This window comes from Podarcis gaigeae, assembly GCF_964106915.1.
Source record: "Podarcis gaigeae genome assembly, chromosome: 17".
NCBI classification, from domain to species: domain Eukaryota; kingdom Metazoa; phylum Chordata; class Lepidosauria; order Squamata; family Lacertidae; genus Podarcis; species Podarcis gaigeae.
Window position 1 is genome coordinate 38,706,416 of NC_139694.1, and position 19,479 is coordinate 38,725,894.

The following is a 19,479-nucleotide window of genomic DNA, read 5'->3' on the forward strand; positions in this document are numbered from 1 at the left end:
GGCTGAGGCCCCTCTGCCTCCCCCAACACTACACCTCTGCTCTCAAGACAGGCCGATGCCAACCAATACCAAGTTTATCAGCACACCAGAAAAAAGCCACTGTCTGCTAATTGCTACAGCTATTGCTGTGGTGGAAGGCACAGCTAGACAATGTACCTATGGCAAGCAGGGAACAGCTTTCAGCAATTTGTAAATGTGGAAAAGCGAGGAGAGGAACTGAGTGATCTACAGTGGGACAATAGAGGGAAGACAAGAGTGTCCCTGTTTTCATCCAGGAAGTGCTGTGGGGAAGAGTGGGCCATGCACCCTGCTTTCTGTGCCCTCCATCCCCAGCAGGCAGGTTAGTCCTCTGCCTTTCAATATGGCCATTGAAACCATGTCCCAGCCTTTGTGCAAAACTTCCACTAGCTCCTTCAGGGTATCAATTGATGGACATCCTGTCCGGACATGGGAGACCTGCTCACTGCTCTCTCTGAGCCTTGCAGTGAGATGTGTGCCCCAGAATCAGGGTGGGAGAACAGGAGAATGCACAACCCCCAAAGAGCAAAACCAAAAACAAAGGATTGCAAAATAGCCAGGCATTTTGGGAGGGACGGAGCCTTGCTGGTGGTTGTGCTACATTTTCCCAAGAGGCTTAATACTTCCACCCTGGAGATTGCACAGTTGCTGCTCCTTTCATTTGTCTAATGCCTCTTTGGCGATCTTCAAGCTGGTGGTCAACTGGCCAGAGCTTAGCAGCAGAGCATCTGCTTTGTGTACAGAAGGTCTCAGGTTCAGTCCCTGGACCCTGCCAGATCCCAGGAGCACTGGGAATGTCTCCTTTCTGAAACCCTGCCGGTCAGTATAGACCAGGGAGGGGGAACACCTGGCCCTCCATCCTGCCTGACCACCAGCCATGCTTTCTGGAGTGGGGCGGGGGGCAGGATGGAATCCAGCAACATCTAGCATGCCACAGGTGTGATGCAGCAGAAGCAGCAAAAAAAGTCAATGCTACTCTAGGCCAAGAGGCAAGGCTGGATGAAAAAGGTTCCTCACACCTGACCTGTACCTGAAGAGAGGTTCCTAAACTTGCTATTAACTCTTCTATTAGTCTTCTTTAAGAAGCAGCTTGCTTGAAAGCTGGCCTAGATATTGAGCAAATAATATTTACATTAGAGATAAAACTAAGTGACAAAATAACACATGGCATGAAATGAAAAATCCCGGTCCCAATGGCGGTTGCGTTGCTGTTGGTCACAAGGACCCCGGCCCAGCGCAAGTGACAAGAGAGAGAAGGGGGAAGAAGCGACCTCCCTCGCCCCCTCCCTCCCTCCCTCCCTCCCTCTCCCTGGTGCTCCTCCTCAGCTGCAAATCCACTGCCACTTGGCCCCCTCTGACACCCCATCCTGATCTCTCCTCCTCCTCCATGCTCAAGTCTCTTGAGGTGGGAAGCCAAATGCAGAGAACCCACCTGCACAAAGGAGAGGGGAGGATTTGGGGTTATGAGTGTGTGTCCCCACCCCGACCTGTCCTTTATTTTGTTCAACCTGCCCCATATTTTGCATGACCAAAGGTGGCAACCCGAGCTGAGGCCCACTGCCCCAGAAGCACCTTCTGCCTCTCTAGTGTTGCTGATTGCACTTTTGAAAAATGTGTTTCCCCAGCAGCAAAGCAGACCCGACCTGCTTGCCAGATTTACAGTTCTGGCCACCACTGGCTGCTGGAGACCCTATCTGGACTGGATTCCCATTGTGGGGCTATATAGAGACCACATGGCTGCAATATTTGTGGATTTGCTGCTCCATTGCTCTGGGCTTACCTTGCTTCTCCCCCTCCTGCTGGTTTTCCTCTATTCTAGCTTGAACAAGCCCTTGCCTGGCGCAGAAGTTCTCTCTCTCTGGCAGCCACCAAGTGAGCAGGTAAGAAAGGGCAAGAAGGCAGGCTTATTTCACTTTGTTTTTGGCAGGTGTGGCAGCCAGAAGGAACAGGGTCCAGGATGCTGGAAAGGAGAAATCCTCCAGAGGATGCAAAGGGGTCTCCAGGGGATAACTTTGCAAAGGAGGAAGACTAGGAGGTTTAAAGGAGAAAAGGAGACACGGAGCAGCACGGAGCCTTGCAATCTGGCACTATGGAGAGCTCTGCAGATTACAGTGAGAGAACCCAATTCTTGCAAGTCACCATACCAGGAGATAACATGGCACCTCCAGAAGCATTTCATTCTTGTTATTGTCTGACTTATTTCACTTCCTCGTGTGTTTCTTCCCTTATTTTGAATTAATTTCCTTTTCCTTGCAATTAAGCAAGACATGTTCATTAAGCAAGACATAGAATGGGCAAGGGAAGTGAACTGGGGAATTTTTAGGGCAGGGACAGTCCATGATTTAAAGCTCTGTGTCTGAGCACTCTTAAAAAATAAAAAATAAATTAACTACTACATTGCTGCAACGTGACACCCCAACTTTACGACATCTGTGCTGACTCTCAGATTATGGGATTGGTGATATATATTTAACAAACAAATAATCCACTTAAACTGTGTAACCCAAATAGGGTCTACTCGACCCAAAGAATTTAAGCAATGTGGACTATAGTCACTTATGGGGTCCCTCCAGAATCCGGGGCCCTGGACCTAAAGCATCATTAGTTTTGTAGTAGATCTGCCTCTGCTGACATACCAACCAAGGACCAGATCTTTCAGGAACCAGACCAGGCTGTCAGGAGGGTCTCAACCTACAAACACCTATTCCTCCTGAGATATTTCAATGCCATAGTTGGGGACGATCATCGTGCATGGGACACCTGCATAGACCACTTTGGTATTGGGAACATGAACAGGAACGGACAAAGGCTGCTGGAGCTGTGCTCCTATCACAGTCTCTGCATCATGAACACATTCTACACAACAAGGAAAATGACAAGTGTCCTGGAGACATCCAAGGTCACCACTGGCACCAGCTAGACTTGATTATCACCAGGCGATTGGCACTGAACTGTGTTCGCATCACACAGAGCTACCACCGCACTGACTGACACAGATCCCTCCCTGGCAGTGAGCAAGATCAATCTCCAGCCAAAGAGGACCCATAGTACCAGCCTCAAATCGATACTGCCGAAACTGTGAACGCTTCTCTGAATCCATAGAACATGCTCTACTGAACTGCCCCAGAGATCGCATCGAAGCAAGGTGGAACCACATCAAAGAACCTACAACACAGCTATGGCCAATGCTCAGGCATGCTGAAGACCAACAATATCTGGAGGACCACACAGGTTCCCTGTCTGCTTTAGCCAGATCCAGCCATGAGCCTGCAAGCAGCTGAAATAGTGACCAGCAATGCACAACATCACTATTCCCTCCACGATCTTAGGAACCACAAAGATAGTGTCTGGGATACTTGCTAGGTGAAGCACACGACTGGAATCCTAGTGTGACTTTTCTCCACTCAGAGAATTGCTCCCTCTTAAAAGACTAAGTCAGCCATTCAGATCCAACTCCGCTTCCTAAATTTCCCAGGTGTCCTCTGGATCTATGGAAAATGAATAAAAATTCTGGATTAGAAACTCACACCCTGCTGTGTGGTGTTCATGGTTGTGAAAGGGCCCTTCCTCTCCCAGCCACCCTCAGACACATGCAGGGGCTCTTTTCATCACTGTGAGGGGTGCCGATTGTGCCGATTGAAACATAGGAAGGTCCCCCAGACCTCTGGTCCACTGGCAGGCTCTGAACTGACTTGTGCCTCTCCAGAGTTTTAGGCAGGAGTCTCTCCCCGCCCTGCCTGGAGATGCCGGGGACTGAAGCTGGGACCTTCTGCACACAAATTAGATGCTTAAACCTTCCCCTAAGGACTTTGGGCTTCTCCTTCACAAATGGAATGTTCTTGGGTGTTTCCTCTTGCTCCGAAGTGTGAAGCAGGGAAGAGTCCCATTCATGGATGTAAACACCCTGAATGTCTCCAGGCCTTGGTGTGCAATGGTAACATCACTGCTGCACACCAGGACCTGGAGAGGCCTCAAATATTGCTTGATCTGCATCTGTCTCTATACGGCCCTGAACCCTCCAGTCTAGGGACATCCAAAGTGGACTGGGAGGTTGCAGAAGTCTCCTAATCTTGGTTCAAAATCTAGATTTGTCAGGATTTGATAGGATTTTTTACACCATGTGAGTGCTCTGTGTAAACCAGATCAACATGCAAATCTGTCTAAGGGCTCACAGTTGGGTGTTTACTTACAGCTGAAGGAAGCATATGTCACAAGGAATCTGTTAGTCTTTGCACTGCCAAAAGACACTTTGCTGTTTTTACTTTTACTGGAAGACCCAGCAAGTTTACATTGTTTCCTAGTTGATATCTCAAAGGAAAGGCCGTTGCAGAGCAGAGCATCACTTATGGGCAGAAGTAGCTGAGCTGAGAGTCCTTTGCTAGGCAGCCTCATCCACTCACCCCCCACCTAGCACCCCCTATTCAAAGCAAAGGAACATCTAATCTCAGTATGGGTGTGAAACCAAGAGAAGCGGCGTAGCTTAAACTGGAGTGCTTGCGTCAACCAGACCAAAAGGAAGTACTCTTGCTGAAGGGCGGCGTTAAAGTGGGTCAAGATTCCTCTTCTTTGAAAGCCTGCCAGTGTGAGAGCCTAAAATGTTCACAAAACCTCATTCCAGGTATGCAAATATGGTAATGCGGCAGCTGGAGGAATGCACCCCATTGCACTTCCTATGACTTTGTACCCTTGCACATATACATTCCATTAAACTGACTGGGCGACTTACTGAGCAACATCACGATTGGATTCAATTTTTGACTTAGCCACATATTTTTGCCTAGCTTTGGAAAAGTTTCTCTGGTTCATTTGCTTCGTTTGAGACATGGGCATTATTATCAATAACAATGCTTCCACATGCTCCTCCATTTCAGCTGGTATGATGGTTTTGGGGCTGTGGGGGGGGGCATTTATGTGTATTAGAACCCCAGCACTGTTTCTTTTTTCAAGAAGAGAACAACAGATTGGAGAGAAGCAAATTGCTTGATGTTTCTATATTCACAATTTTCCTGCCCCACATCCTCCCCACAAGCAGCTTATTCAACTCTGCATTCCATATACATTTTTTAAAAAAGGATCTCAGCCCTTGGAAACCTGCTAGGGGGGAGAACCTGTGGCCCTCGAGATCAGCATTTCTTAACTTGGTGCCCCCCATATGTTGCCAGACTCCAACTTCCCTCATCAGTGGCCATGCTGCAGTCTGAAACATCTGATTGGGAAGCTGCTTCAGATGTGATGGACTCCAGCTCCCATCAGCTCCATCCAGCACAGGCAACAGAACACCTGGAGAGCCAGAGTTGTCGTTCCTGGAGTAGAGGGACCAATGGTCTGAGTCAGTAGGAGCAGCTCCACACTCTCACTTTTGGTTGTCTTCGTCCAGTGTGCACACACCACTGAAGCATGCATGTTTTATTCTACCTCTTTGTTGCAATGAGCTTAGGTGAGTTGAACATATAGGGGCAGGTCCAATGCAACTCACCAAGTTCATTGCGACAAAGAGGTAGATTAAAGAGGAGGGAGAAAGGTTGTTTTCTGCTGCTCCAGAGAAGCGGACACGGAGCAATGGATCCAAACTACAAGAAAGAAGATTCCACCTAAACATTAGGAAGAACTTCCTGACAGTAAGAGCTGTTCGACAGTGGAATTTGCTGCCAAGGAGTGTGGTGGAGTCTCCTTCTTTGGAGGTCTTTAAGCAGAGGCTTGACAACCATATGTCAGGAGTGCTCTGATGGTGTTTCCTGCTTGGCAGGGGGTTGGACTCGATGGCCCTTGTGGTCTCTTCCAACTCTATGATTCTATGATTCTAAAGCAACAGTGGCGTAGCGTGGGGGGTGCAGGGGGGCCGGCCGCACCGGCCGCAACATCTGGGGGTTAGGGTTAGGGGGCGCAAATCCACGGGTTAGGGGGTGCAAATTACTTGCCTTGCCCCGGGTGCTGACAACCCACGCTACGCCACTGTAAAGCAATATAAAGCATTTCATTCATTAAGGCTGAAATGGATTTGTTGAAATCCATTTGTTCCTGAGTCACCATGGAAAGGGCCAGGCACAATCCTGGCACTCTGCAGAATGGCTGCAGAGTGCGTGCTGCATGGAGCCTCCTGTATCACATGTCATTTCCTGTGTGCCAATTTGTGCCTCTCCCCCAAAAGTTATTAAATTGAATAAATTTTAACAAATCAACTTCAACTTTAATACGTATTTCCCTTAACGGTTTGACTTCCCATCTTTACCTCCATGATGTTTTTAATTCCTTTCTCTGCTGCATTATGTTGCATATATATATGTATCCTACTTATTTCCTTTATTACAACTGTTATCATTTCTCTTCTCCTACATATATTTTGAATCCTGCTCACGACTTCATTTGGCCACAATACTTCCTCAAATAGTCCAAAAGGGGTCTCTACTTTTCAATAAAATTTCATTGTTTTGATCTCTTACTCTTGCTGTCAATTTTGCCATTTCTGCCTAGTCCATTAGTTCTAAGATCCATTCTTCCTTGGTTGGAACTTCTCCTTCCTTCCATTTCTGCACATATAGGATTCTGGCTGTTGCTGTTGTTGCTTACATAAATAATTTAATCATCCTCATATGCAGAGGATCCTGAGGTGTGGATAGTATATGGCAGCGAGACTACAGCCTGTCACTAGATGAGCCAGTACTTTGCTGCTTGGCCCTCAGAAGAGTGGCTCCCTCAGGAAGCCAATTTTGGACACTTTGAAGGGTGACAGATAGGTAGATCTGGCCCTTGGGGCTCAGCCCACCAGGAAGTTTTTCTAAGCAAAGGAGCAGATTCAAGAGGAGGCTGTTCCAAGAGAACTTCCCAATGGATTGTGCTTCATTTTACATAGGAAGCTTCCATTGGTCCATCTTGCTCAGTAATGGTCACCAATGGCCCATAGTTCTCCAGGGTTTCTGGCAAGAGTCTGTCACTGCTCTACCTGCACAGGCCAGGGATTGACTGTGGGACCTTCCGCATCATTCTGCCATTGAGATGGGCCCTACCCCAACATTTTCCATATTAATCAATGGAGAGGAAGTGGGACCATTTGGATATTGCATTTTAGACACCAGAATGCCTGGTCCTCGCTACACAGTTTTCTGGTGTAACAATTTCCGGATCTCCCCTCAATATGGGATCCAGCAGTCCACTTGCTTTTCTCATGTGCTCTGTCTCCAAGGAAATAGATTCGGAAGATCACCTCTCTCTGCCCTGCACTGGGTGTGCAGCTCAGGGCTCCATGTTCCAAATTGTACAAGCCCAAAGCATGCATCTGTGCTGCTGACACACATGTGCACACACACAAGCTGCAGCACACAAGTGCCTGCATAAACACCTACAAGACATGCCATGGAGCAGGCAAATGCATCGCATAGGAACTCCAACGCATATAGGCATGCTCAGCTGTAGACATACATCCACTCACTCACTCACTCACTCACGTGGGTAACAAATCAGGTGCCATTTTTTAAGTTGATAGGTTTGCCAAATTTTAGATGTAGCTCTGGGTTCTTTGTATGTCATCTATTACAAATAAGTAATTATGTATTCTTCAAACCCAGGCATAGCCAAACTTGGCCCAGATGTTTTGGGACTACAATTCCCATCATCCCTGACCACTGGTCCTGTTAGCTAGGGATGATGGGAACTGTATTCCCAAAACACCTGGAAGGGCAAGTTTGGCCATGCCTGTTATAACTCTTAGAATGACAAGACTCTCTCAAGTCTTTTATCAGCCATGCCAGCCACTCAGCCGTCCTGACTGCGGCCATTCCCAGCAGCAGCTTATCACCCTCAACACCCAGTCCTGCCATGCCTCACTTCCTGCCACTTCCTGCCCCCTCTGTCTCTGTTCCCTACCCCCATGCCCCACGTCCCTCACGAGCTGACCCTCTTCCTTCCCCTTCTGTGCCCATGATTCATGCCCAGCCCATAGTGATGGGGCACAGAGTGGCACCATGACTAAGCGGAAAGATCCCTGGGTCAATGTGGGCATGGCCATGGGGGCTTGCGGTGGTCTGCCTGGCATTTGGGGGGAAGGAGGTGGCCTAGAGGTGGGGGGTCATTTTGGGGCTTGAGGAGGCAAGTCCAATTGGCCCTCTGCCAATTGCCACAAGGAGGCTCTTCCTGTGTCCACGGGGTAACTTCCAGGAGCCTTGTGCAGGAGGGCAGCCGTGTGAATTGTGCCCCTGGGGAGCAGGGTAGATCTGTCCGTTGTGCCCCCCCCCCCCACCCTTCAACAATGTCCAAAGCCCTGCAAACTCCACATAGCCGCTTTGCCCTGCTTGAGCCCTCCGCTCGCCAGTCCCCTTCCCCACATGGTGGCTGATGTCCCCTAGTGGGAGGAGGGGGATGCCCCTTCCGTGGCTGAGCTTCCCACGCCCCGCTGGCAGTGGAGGGCAAAATGCCAACGACCGGCGCGCTCCCCGTGGGGCGCCCTCTAGAGGGGCAACCCTTGTACCCCGGGTGGACGTCGCTCTGCGCTCCCCCCGGGGGCGGCGCCTGGGTCCCTCCTCCTCCTCCTGCTCCCCCCATCTGCTGCCACCGGCCTCCCCCCGTCCCTCCTTCCTCCCATCGACTCTGCTCTTTACCAATTAAGGCTTGCTGAGCCGCCCGCCCGCCCGGTGTCCTCCCCGCCGCCGCCCGCCGCCCGGCCATTCCGAGCCTAGCTCCGGCCCGAGACGCACGCACCGCCCCGTCCCGTCCCAGGCAGGCAGGAGCCCCAGCCCGAGCCCAGCCCGCCCGCCCGCCGGTCCGGAGAGGTGAGATGGGCCAGAGGGAGCGGGCGCCGCCGGGGCTGGACGGGCGGGGGAAGGAAGAAGGCGCCGGGAAGGAGGAAGACGGAAGGTGGACTAGGCAGGGGAAAAAGGGAGGGAATCAGGCTGGGGATGGAGGAGGGAGGCCGGGGAGCGCAACGAGGAAGGAGACGTCGGCGGGGAGCACGAGAGCCGGGATGCCTAAGCTGAGAAGAGCCGAGGCGGGGAGCCAGGAGGACACGCGGCGGAGGGACCCGCGTGCGCGGCACGTCGGGATGCGGGAGCTGCGCGGAAGAGGGAGCAGGGGAGCGGGAGCGTCCGGAGAAGAAAGGGGTCCGCTGCTAAGCAGAAGAGCGGAAGGCCAGCGGGGTCTCGGGCCTTCCTCCCCTCGCAGCGCCCCCTCCTGGGCCCGGGTCCCACCCTCCATCGCCCCCTGGGTGGGCAACAGGGGGCCTCTTCGCGTGACCGAGAGGGAGATGTGGAGGGCCAGGTGCTGGTGGGGCGTAGAACCATTTGCTCAGCTGGTTCCTCGGCAGCATCCGGCCAGGGGCGAGGGATCTGTGCATCACGCATCAGGTACAACAGACACGTGATAAGTGGCCACCCGCGTGAACTCCTGCTCAGTGCAGAAGCGCGGTAACCCGCCCATTCCGCCGCACCCCACCCCCCCGCTCGGCCGGGCGATGGACGCAATCCCTTTATTCAGGTGACTTTACCTGCACGCCCTGGTTAAACCCAACAGCCTTTTCAGTTCCCCCTTCTGCCAGCCTGAATTGCATCTGTGTAGGTTTCGGTAGGCGGGTGGAAGGATAAGTCTGGAGCTTGTGAGCCTGTGGTTCTTGCAGCACAGCCAGAGCCACCAAAATCTTTTTGCCTTTGATTGGTAGATCAGAAGATAACTAGCATCGGGGAAGGTCGGGAAGTTTCTTGGAATTCGAAACAGACCCGCGCAGGTTCCGCGCGCCACCCTTAAAGTGCCCCCACTAAATAACATGGGGCACAGTCATGGCATCGCATATTACCCGGTTCTGCGCCCCCTAACATGAATCCTGCCCCTCCTAAAATAAATCCAGACTACGCCCATGGGCACAGTCTTCTCGGAAGCCCTGCAAACCGTCGAAGCGGTGGCACCCCTGCCTATTTTAGTGAAGTGGGGGCAGGAGAATTTCCCCGCGGATTTTGTCCTCCGCGGGTGGGAACTTTGCTGGCTCTCACTCTGCTGTCCTTAAGGGGACCACCCCCAAATCCACCTTAGGGGGCTGCAGTGCATCGTTTCACAGTGAGGCTGCTTCTCAGGGAGAAGAAGCCCCACCTCTTAGCACCTCTTTAACCACATCTGATTCGGAATACAAAAGTGTGTCATCTGGTCTAAGCAATTTCTGGGTGTGTGCCTTCGTGGCTGATGGTGCTGCAAAATGCAGAAGTTTCTGGTCACTTTTTTCCTGTGTGATGGGGAATGTGCAATTATGGGCTCGTGATTGTGCCCCAGGTTGGTTTCTGACACCACTGAGTGTCAGCCACAACTGGGTGTGGCCGGTGAGAACAAGGGAGAAGAATACACATTAGAGCAAATTAGCTACCCCTGAGCATCGTTTTAAACATCTTGTCATCTTCACAATCCTGGAAGCTGTATTACATTGCATGACATTGTTTGGAATTGTAATGTATTGCATTGTACAGTATTATATTATTTATCCTTTCCCTAGCAAGTTCATGGTGGTGCACATGGCGTTATCCCATCCTATCCTCCTAACAATCCTGCAAAGCAGACTAATCTGAAATTCAGAAGCTCATAGCTACACAGCGAGCTCTCTGGCTCAGTGGGGATTGGAACCCAGATTGTTGAGCTCTAAGGCTAACACGCTCCACCACACTGGCAAACGTGAAAATTGTTTTTCCCACCAATAATTTTAATGCATATTTTATTTAATTTATTGAATTTCTACACCACCCTCCATCCAAGGATCACAGGGTGGTTTGCAATATCAAAGCACAAAAATACATAGCATGGTAACAAACAAAAACAATAACCTCCATACATAGTTTAAATGTTATTATAATTAAATATATTATTTCAGGAGTCAAGTGGAAATTCTAATGGCCAATAGTGACTGTAAGCATTTAGTTGGGAGAAGGTGATATTTATTCTGGATGAATTAACAAAAAGTGTGATTTTGTGCCTATCGTATGAATGCAGCCTCACTTAATCCTTGTTCACCACCCATGTGTCAATAGAATTGTGGTAATTAAAGAGTACAGCCCCCACCCCTAGCTCTCAGTGCATACTCACAGGCGCATGCTCAAGATAATGTAAGGCAAAAACCATCATGACCTTATGCCGTTTATGCAGAAATAAATCTCACTTTATTCTATTAGGATTACTCCTGGGCATACCATAGTTACTTACAGTAACCATGTCTACTTGGAATTAAAACGTTCTGTATTCATTGGGATTTACTCCCAGGTAAATGGGATTAGGATTGCAGTCAAGCAGTCTGCAATCCTATATTAATTTACATGGAAATAAGCCCCATTAAACTTGTCTGATGATTAGACAAGTATAGGATTGCATTATTAGAAGTCCCTGAAAAGTCATTAACTATTCCTATATGTTCACAATTAAAGAGAGGACTTTCCTCATTCTTAAAATGCACAATTAAGGGTAGAAGTCACATTACAAATCATGGCTATGCAACCTGGAGGGGGTGATATAATCTCAGTCAATTAACCCATAAAACAGCCATTGGACACCTGGGGCCCTCCAGATGTCTTAAACTACAACTCCCTTCGGCTCCAGGTAGCAGGGCTGATGGAAATTGCAGTCCAAAGCAAATGGAGGGCACCAGGTGAGTGAAGGCTGGCATAAAAGCTTTTGTGAGCCAGTCAAGGGGTTCCAATGTGCTTTAGAATTGTGAATATAGTACAAGTATTGTTATTGCAGATTACCCTGGAAAGAATGAGTATTCCAAAAGTATATTGCATCTGAAATAAGGGTGAGGTTCGGCAGGTGGAATAATATAGGCAGGGCGGGTGGTGGGTATGGGCACAAGGGATGAGAATGTAAAAACCTAGGACTCTGTTCTAGACCAAGTGGCCCATCCTTCCTATGCCAATCCCAAATGCTATAAGGATGTCCCTAAAATCCCTTTTAGGGATGCAGGTGATGCTGTGGGTTAAACCACAGAGCCTAGGGCTTGCCAGTCAGAAGGTTGGTGATTCAAATCCCCGCAACAGCGTGAGCTCCCGTTGCCCGGTCCCTGCTCCTGCTAACCTAGCAGTTTGAAAGCACGTCAAAGTACAAGTAGATAAATAGGTACCACTCCAGCGGGAAGGTAAACGGTGTTTCTGTGCGCTGCTCTGATTTGCCAGAAGCTTAGTCATGCTGGCCACATGACCCGGAAGCTGTCTGTGGACAGAGCAAGATGAGTGCGCAACCCCCTAGTCATCTGTGACTGGACCTGACGGTCAGGGGTCCCTTTACCTTTAAGATCCCTTCTAGGAAGTGTAATGTGTTCTGAATTATGCTGCCCTAGGAATGTCCTGGGAATGAGGAAGGATGAAAAGATATGTCCTCAATGCCGGTTTGCTTTGTGACATGTTAAAGCATCACTGAATACATTAAAAAAATAAGAAAAAGGAAGACCCTGCATGTCTTTTGGCAACTACAGTCCCACTTGCACAGAATCCCTGGTGATGTCCTCAAGGTGCGTTGCCACAGCTTAGAAGCCTTCCTGTCCCATAAGCTCTGTCTGTGTGCATGGAGAAGAGAGAGGGGCAGAGAGGAAGAGCCACTGTGTCTTGGTTAGTATGTCAAGCGAGGGCCAAGGAGCTCCAGGTTCAATGCCTCACTCAGCTCACTAGATGATCCACTGCCTCTCATCTTATCCTACCACACAGGGTAAAAAGAAAGGGGAAGCCGTGTAGACCACTCTAAGGAAAGTGCAAACAAAAAGGTACTAATATGGAAGTTGGGGGCTGCCAAAATCTCTTGGGGAAGTACTAGAACATGGAGGGCTACCCCTTTTATGCATGCCTGAGGGAGTAAGTCCCACACACCCTACCGTGACTCCCACCATTAACACAGGGTACAATGCATAAGAGCCTAAGAAGACCCTGGCTGCTGGATCAAGCCAAAGGCCCTTCTAGGCCCAAATCCTGTTTCTGAAGTGCCAGCCAGATGCTTCTGGAACAGCCACAAACATCCTCCTGGGGGTTATATTGCATGAGCCTCACCAAAATGAACAGGAGCAGACCAGGAGTGTGGCTTGCTTTGCTGTCCTTCATGGCATCCCAAACCTACTGCCTCACTTGGCCTCACTCTGGGGGCTGCCCCTCTGGCAGAGATAGCCTGAGGCATTTTGGTGCCTGAGGGCAGGAAAGCCAAACAGAACTCACCAGGAAAAAGCAAGCATAAGAACAACCATTGACATGCTGCTGCTCTTTAATGGACTGTCCCCCTCACAAGCCACCTGAGGCAGCTGCCTCAGATTACCTCATGACAGGCCCACTTTTCCTGCCATGCTGCCCTAGGCTGAACTGGCTGAGTGAAAGGTGGCTCTTGCTGTGTGCTAAGCTGAGCCTGCGCCCGCTTTTGGCATGCCATCGCAACTGCTCAGAAAGCTGGCCGAGCCCCTGGTGGCTGGGTGACAGGTGGGAAATGGCCAGCTTTTACACAGGCAGCCCAGAGCTTGCAGCCGTGTGGGAGAAAGTCTGTGCTGGAGGCACTAAAAGAACCATGGCCGTCATGGCCTTCAGCGGTTGTGTGAATGGGCTTTTGGTCTCACCGGTGTCAGGAAAAATGAGCAAACAGGTGGGACACCCTCAACCTTTTATTGCCATGCAGTGTAGTGGTTAGTGGACTCAAAACATGCACACTCCCAGTCAGCCCTGAAGCTCATCGGGTGACTTTGAGCCGGTCCCTGCCTCTCAGCCTTGTAGGGTTCGTGGTGGTGATAAAATGGGAGGGGAAGAGCCAGGTACACCACCTTAAGCTTATTGGAGGAAAGATGGGAGAGGAAGGCAATAAATATTCCCAGGGCTGCATCCTTCATTTAGCCCAGAGCTCCCCTCAACTACGCTGCTTCACACACAATTGGGGTTGTTAAATATTTGGGGTGGAGGGGATGACAGGGACAGACTCGCTTTCTCGCCCTTTCAAAGTATGTTCATGAGGAAAGTGGGGATTCCTAGGCCTGGTGAGGAGAGCAGAATAGGGGTGGGGTGGGGGTGGGATGACTCTTATTCCAGATTAGGTCATGCAGAGTAAAAGGAGTTGTTGTTTTTTCAAACACCAGCTCCAAGAACTCGGCCCACCACCCTTGCTTCAGCCTTAATTTCTTACAGCTTGGGCTCCCCCTTGCTCTGCCACACACCCACACTGCCCCCACCCCAACCAAGCCATAGCCTTCTTGCACCCCCCCCCACCCCCAGTGCTTCCTTCCTCAGCTGACTGACACCCTTCTGCCCTGATTCGCAGCCCACTGCAATATTCCTTTCCCCCAGGGCCCTGGGGAGGGTCTGGCTGGTTATTTTAAAAACCCAAAGAAATGAAACTCTCCAAATAAGGGGAAAATATGAAGCCAGGTCCCTAGGCTGGGAGTTCTTCTGTGTTGCTTGAAGGAGGAGCAGCAGTGGGGGAAAGAGAGGGGAGGGGAGGGGGAGCTGGGAAGGGAGTCAAGAGGGCCACCTATCTATAGAACCTCGGAACTGCATGCATCTCTTTTACTAGGCACCCCCGCCCCACCCTGCCAAGCCTTTTCCATAGAGCAGGGGTCAGCAAACGTTTTCAGCAGGGGGCCGGTCCACTGTCCCTCAGACCTTGTGGGGGGTCAGACCATATTTTGAAGGGGGGGAATATGAACAAATTCCTATGCCCCACAAATAACCCAGAGATGCATTTTGAATAAAAGCACACATTCTACTCATGTAAAAATACGCTGATTCCTGGACCGTCCGCGGGCCGGATTGAGAAGGCTATTGGGCCGGATATGGCCCCCGGGCCTTAGTTTGCCTACCCATGCCATAGAGGGACTTACCTGCTCCGTGGGTTGCCATAAGGTGGAAGGGAGATGAAAGGCATTCCTTAAAGTTTATTTTCTGCACCACAAGGAAAATGATTTCTCAATATGAGTGCTCACCAAAGAAGCTCTATAAATCAGGACTGATGAGTAGTGGCTGCTTGGGTGGGGTAGGATCCATAATATACTTTACAGAAGTGTCTTTGGTTCCTCTTCTTGCTGGTGTGTGTGTGTGTGTGTGCCCAGCTTGTATTTGCATGAGTGCCTTGGTAGCCAAGTCTCTTCCATGATTGGCCAAGAGCAATGCATTAAGAATTAGCATTCTGTACCAAATCTGGGTGTCCTATGGTCATCTCAGCTCCACAAGCAACCCAATCTCCTGCACTACTTTTAAGGGTTCCAAAGAGGCGGTGTGTGCGATCCAAGAGGGCACAAAGACACACACACACACCCCTTGCAATGTTGTGGCAGGTGCTAGAGCTCAACCCATGAAACCTGTGCAGATACCTTCAAGGGCTGAGCCCATTGACATAGCCAAGGGGGGACAAGGGGCAGCCCCCCCTCGATCCACAAAATTATTGAGAAGCATTGAAAGTACTGTGTTAACTGAGCAGAAGCCTGCCCCCTGTAATGCTTTCTCTTTGGGGGTATATTTACCCATGATTTTCCAAAGAAAGCTCAACAACTGGGGGGGGGGGATCTCCTAAAAAATGTTCAACAACTTTGGCTCCCCCCCCCCAAAAAAAAATCCTGGCCACGCCCATGGCTGAGCCTGAGCGTTATCTCTGTGGCTGGAGTGCATCTCTCAGATTGTGCAGCAGGGGGCACAGCTGCTTAGGGCAGCAAGATGCCCCCTGGCTGGCCAAAGGTGGCTGCTAAACCACAGTCTGGAGCTGCCTTTCCTTGGTGGTATGCCAGAGCCCTAGCATCTAGCATGAGCATATTTCAGAGTCCAGTTACGTGAACCCTTTGGCACCAGTTGCCAGTGGGAAAAGCCTCGCTTGTATTGATTCCTAAATACATCACTCAGCAAACACACTGCCGGTCATCATCTGTAAGCATCTTAAAGAATCAACTTTCCCTTTCTGAACGTCTGTGATGGCACGCCAGGTGTTGAGTGTGCTCACGACGACTGCAGAAGCCTGAGCTTAGGTGGGTGGGACTGCAGACTTAATGGTGAATTTGGGGTGCTTTTATGGGGCTGGGGAGCAGTGTGGAAGACAGGCAGCAAACTGCACAAAAGTACCCCGTTCACTTCAGTGGGGGCTGATGTAGGGAAGCTTTCTGGAGGCCTGTGCCTCATGTTGATTGGTAGGATGGGGAGCTAGAAGCATTGCCATGTCAAGCACCAAAATCCTTGGGGTGGCCCACTGACTGGCCTGGAAGAAGCCCATGGTGACCAAAAGCTAACTTGGACAAAATGTTTCCTGTCGCTACCAAGTTCTGAAAGTGTTTAGTGTTCATATCTACATGTTCTTCACTAACATATTCTTACTTACTCTGGGACTCCAGGATAGAACAGGATTTCAGGAATTTAAGATTTTATTTCCTTATGAAAGCCAGGTCCCAAGACCCAAAAAAATGAACTGTAGATCTGGAGGAGGGGCTATTCTGGAGAAGGAGCTGGGCTATGTAGATAAGCATAGTCTTGATTCTCAAAGGCTTCTATGGGACCTCTATGGGAGAAAGTAAATACGTATTTTTCGCTCTATAAGACGCAGCAGACCATAAGACGCACCTAGTCTTTGGAGGAGGAAAACAAGAAAAAAAAAATCTGAATCTCAGAAGCCAGAACAGCAAGAGGGATAGCTGCGCAGTGAAAGCAGCAATCTCTTTTGCTGTTCTGGCTTCTGGGATAGCTGCGCAGCCTGCATTCGCTCCATAAGATGCACACACATTTCCCCTTACTTTTTAGGAGGGAAAAGGTGAGTCTTATAGAGCAAAAAATATGGTAAGTGGCAATATGGGACATAGATGAGAAGGGAACTCACCTGCTTCAGGTGACTTATTTAGGGTGTGGGTAAGAGGGAGCAGGTTTAGCCTCTATCGCAGTGGCATCCCTGAGTGTACCCTGTTACTTTCTCCCCAGATGCTAATAAGAGCAAGTAATGCATTTTGGCATTAAGGGGGGCAAAGAAAGAGATCCTTCAGGGTGCAATGACCAGAGATGTGCACCAGCACTTGCCCCATCCCTCCATTTGCCACAACAACAGACACTTTGCTGGTAAATGAAACAGCAGTAAATGAAGTAAATGAAACTGCTTTGCAAGCCTCTAAGTGGCTCTGATGCAAAAATGCCCTGATAGAACTGTCTCTCCCAGCCACCCAACACCAACAGAAAAGGCACTGACCTGCCCACCATGACTGGGGTGTATTACTGAGAATCATTCTGAGAACTTTAGCATATGTATTTGCACATGTATACACAGCAAACAGACAATCACCTGCTATAGCAACTTACAGATAAAATTCACACACACAGTCCCATATACAGTATGCATACCCAGAATATGGATATAAATGATTGTGTGCATGGAAATAATTAATTTCCTCCAATACCAACGCATGGCAGTTTCCATTGTGAGTGGTGCACATTTGTTTAAATGGTGAGGCTTTCCAACCATGAACACACAGTATGGGATCCCAATCTTTTTCTGATCACTGTTTTCATGTTGCAAGGACAACATTTGTTTAAATAATTGCATACTGCTCATAGCTAAAAGTGCTGCATGTGCATTTGCTCATTTAAACTCTTGTGGTTTTTCTCCACTTCAATCCGCATGCAAAATGTACATTGGGGAAAAATCTGTTCCCATGATATGTGAGCATGAACAGCAGCCATACATTTCAGACGCATGGAAGCCACTTTAACCTTACTGACTGTTCCTGATACACATTTATTTCCTCTTCCTCCACTCCTGCCCTAGCTGACAAATTATATTTCCAGAGGGGTTACAGTGCTTTAAGAAGTGCCTACTAAAATCTGAAAACTACTCTTCACCAGGAGTGCAACATTCTTAGAAGAGTGGATACACTTTTATTTTGTATCACTATCAGAGGGTGCTATTGAATGGTTCCTAGTGACATCAATAATTGCAAAATATGGTTCTCCACACATCTGCCCCCAGGACTGCAAATCTGGAAATGTGTGTGCGTGTGCAAATACTTAGCTGAAAAAGAAGAAGCAAGCATAACATGAATTAGTTGTAAACTGTGGTATGTGCCACCAGTAATTTGACTAAGGCTGCAATCCTAATCCCATTTACCTGGAACAGTAAGCCCCATTGAATCTTTTGAGTAAGCATGGCTAGCCTTTTAACTGTAAGCAACTAACCGCATGTTGATGTCTGTTTTAAACACAAAGTGTATAGTTACAGATAGGTAGCCGTGTTGGTCTGCCATAGTCAAAACAAAAAAAATTCCTTCCAGTAGCACCTTAAAGACCAACTAAGTTAGTTCTTGGTATGAGCTTTTGTGTGCATGCACACGAAAGCTCATACCAAAAACTAACTTAGTTGGTCTTTAAGGTGCTACTGGAAGGAATTTTTTTTTGTTTTGACAAAAATACCCGCAGCTGACTTCATAGCCTAGGCAAGCTAATAAACTCTTAGTGTTGCATATGCACAACTTGGAATATAGGGGAGGTGATACCGGCTTTCCTTGTAGAGATATTGTTTATTATTACTTTATCCATTTATACATTACATTGATATCCCACCTTTCCTCCAGGGGCTCAAGGTGGCGGACATAGTTCCCCTTGCCATTTTATTCTCGCAATAACCCTGTGAGGGAGAAAATGCTAAGAATGAGTGAGAGGCCCTAGGTCACCCTGTGAGCTTCATAGCTGAGTGGTGATTTGAACTCGTCTCCCACACTCTAACCACACCACCACACTGGTTGCAAGACTCACTTAATTAAAATGCATTATGTAATATGCTCTGAGCACTTGAAATGTGCTATATAGATGCTGCTATGTAGATGGATAATGCCTTCCAGACAGGCGCGAGGCCTGTCAAATTTAACGTTAAATGCTGACTTCTAGGCATATTTGTCTGCAAAGAGGCTGTGTGTGAGGAATTTAACCCTCAGTCCTGATTCTATTCTGAAAAGGGACCAAGCTCTCAGAGAGAGACACAAAAGTGCAGCATGGCAATTCCTGGCTAGACCAGCAGGGGGCACCCACGTATCCTTTTCCTTCCCTAGCTAGCCCCACCCCCACCCGTGTTTCAGCTGGGGAGAAAAATGGAGGGGACAGGAACACTTATACGTGCTCCAGTCATCCAGAGCATCCCACACTTTGTCTTCATACGCTTTCAGAACAACCCTGCATGGTAGGCCAATAGTATCACTCCCCATATTGCAGGAGTAGGGAGAGCAAGCTGAGGCTGAGAAAGATAGGCTTGTCCGAGGCCACTGCAGTGGGAGTGCAGATGATTTGAAGCAGGCTGCCTGCCCTGGTGAAGAAACAGATCAGGCTGCACGACTCCAAGGGCAGGAAATGGGCTGAAAGGCGATGGACACAGGCAGCACCTCCTGCCCTCCTGCTCAACCAAGTGGCCCCTCCCCTCCCTGTCAGAGCCTGTTGATGTTCCAATGCCAGGACTGGCCCTGCAACCAGCGTCTGAACCTGCTTGGTACCAAGTCAGGCCGTGGGTCCATCTAACACAGGACTGCCTACACTGGCTGGC

At 49.2% G+C, this 19,479-nt stretch overlaps 1 protein-coding gene across 4 annotated transcripts in view; it reads left to right on the top strand.

Annotated features, from left to right (window-relative positions):
* The first annotated feature begins 8,545 nt into the window (after positions 1-8,545).
* FLNA (filamin A) overlaps positions 8,546-19,479 on the top strand; it is an 80,635-nt gene continuing 69,701 nt past the window's right edge. For 3 of the 4 annotated variants that reach the window (XM_083718048.1, XM_083718052.1, XM_083718053.1), the window contains exon 1: positions 8,620-8,780. The gene's annotated coding sequence lies outside the window, so the exon portion shown is untranslated. Of the gene's footprint in view, positions 8,781-19,479 lie in introns of all 4 variants that reach the window. The other variant, XM_083718049.1, reaches the window with a different exon arrangement.